Source organism: Ptiloglossa arizonensis, unplaced genomic scaffold (assembly GCF_051014685.1).
Source record: "Ptiloglossa arizonensis isolate GNS036 unplaced genomic scaffold, iyPtiAriz1_principal scaffold0027, whole genome shotgun sequence".
Taxonomy (NCBI): Eukaryota; Metazoa; Arthropoda; class Insecta; order Hymenoptera; family Colletidae; genus Ptiloglossa; species Ptiloglossa arizonensis.
The window spans coordinates 750,833-753,080 of NW_027478397.1; positions in this window are offsets into that span (position 1 = coordinate 750,833).

The window sequence follows — 2,248 nt, forward strand, 5'->3', positions numbered from 1 at the left end:
TTCCTTATTTTCACACTTCCATATCTCGCGAACGGATTGACGAACTCGAGAATTTCCTATTGCATCTGAATGCAGAAACTCGCCCGATTACAACGGTGTGTGTATTTTTCCCCTAGGCCATTCCAGTTGTTGGTTTCGAGTATCAGATCAGCGAAAATTTTGATGGTTTCTCAAACATTCCTTAACTTCAAACTTCCATATCTCGCGAACGGATTGACGAACTCGAGAATTTCCTATTGCATCTGAATGCAGAAACTCGCCCGATGACAAAGATATGTGTGTTTTCCCCCTAGGCGTTTGTAGTTGTTGGTTTCGAGTATCAGACTTGCGAAAATTTTGATGGTTTCTCAACCATTCCTTAACTTCAAACCTCCATATCTCGCGTACGGATTGACGAACTCGAGAAATTCCTGTTGCATCTGAAAGTAGAAACTCGCCCGATTACAACGGTGTGTGTATTTTTGCCCCAGGCCATTGTAGTTATTGGATTCGCGTATCGGACTTGCGAAAATTTTGATGATTTCTCAACCATTCCTTAACTTCAAATTCCCATATCCCGCGAACGGATTGACGAACTCGAGAAATTCATGTTGCATGTGAAAGTAGAAAGTCGCCCGATTACAACGGTCTGTGTATTTTTCCCCTAGGCCTTTGAAGTTATTGGTTTCGAGTATCAGACTTGCAAAAATTTTGATGGTTTCTCAACCATTCCTTATTTTCACACTTCCATATCTCGCGAACGGATTGACGAACTCGAGAATTTCGTGTTGCATCTGAAGGCAGAAACTCGCCCGATTACAACGGTGTGTGTACTTTTCCCCTAGGCCATTCCAGTTGTTGGTTTCGAGTATCAGATCAGCGAAAATTTTGATGGTTTCTCAAGCATTCCTTAACTTCAAACTTCCATATCTCGCGAACGGATTGACAAACTCGAGAATTTCCTATTGAATCTGAATGCAGAAACTCGCCCGATTACAACAGTATGTGTATTTTTGCCCTAGGCCATAGTAGTTGTTGGTTTCGAGTATCAGACCAGCGAAAATTTTGATGGTTTCTCATGCATTCCTTAACTTCAAACTTCCACATCTCGTGAACGGATTGACGAACTCGAGAATTTCCTGTTGCATCTGAAAGCAGAAACTCGCCCGATTACAACGGTATGTGTATTTTTCCCCTAGGCCCTTGTAGTTATTGGTTTCGAGTATCAGACTTGCGAAAATTTTGATGGTCTTTCAACCATTCCTTAACTTCCAACTCCCATATCTCGCGATCGGATTGCCGAACTCGAGAATTTCCTATTGCATCTGAAAGCAGAAACTCGCCCGATTACAACGGTATGTGTATTTTTGCCCTAGGCCATAGTAGTTATTGGATTCGAGTATCAGACTTGCGAAAATTTTGATGGTCTTTCAACCATTCCTTAACTTCCAACTCCCATATCTCGCGATCGGATTGACGAACTCGAGAATTTCCTATTGCATCTGAAAGCAGAAACTCGCCCGATTACAACGGTATGTATATTTTTGCCCTAGGCCATAGTAGTTATTGGTTTCGAGTATCAGACTTGCGAAAATTGTGATGGTTTCTCAACCATTCCTTAACTTCAAACTCCCATATCTCGCGAACGGATTGACGAACTCGACAATTTCCTATTGCATCTGAAAGCAGAAACTCGCCCGATTACAACGGTATGTGTATTTTTGCCCTAGGCCATAGTAGTTATTGGATTCGAGTATCAGACTTGCGAAAATTTTGATGATTTCTCAACCATTCCTTAACTTCAAACTCCCATATCTCGCGAACGCATTGACGAACTGGAGAAATTCCTGTTGTATCTGAAAGTAGAAACTCGCCCGATTACAATGGTGTGTGTACTTTTCCCCTAGGCCATTCCAGTTATTGGTTTCGAGTATCAGACTTGCGAAAATTTTGATGGTTTCTCAACCATTCCTTAACTTCAAAGTCCCATATCTCGCGAACGGATTGACGAACTCGAGAAATTCCTGTTGCATCTGAAAGTAGAAACTCACCCGATTACAACGGTATGTGTATTTTTCCCCTAGGCCCTTGTAGTTATTGGTTTCGAGTATCAGACTTGCGAAAATTTTGATGGTTTCTCAACCATTCCTTAACTTCAAAGTCCCATATCTCGCGAACGGATTGACGAACTCGAGAAATTCCTGTTGCATCTGAAAGTAGAAACTCACCCGATTACAACGGTATGTGTATTTTTCCCCTAGGCCCTTGT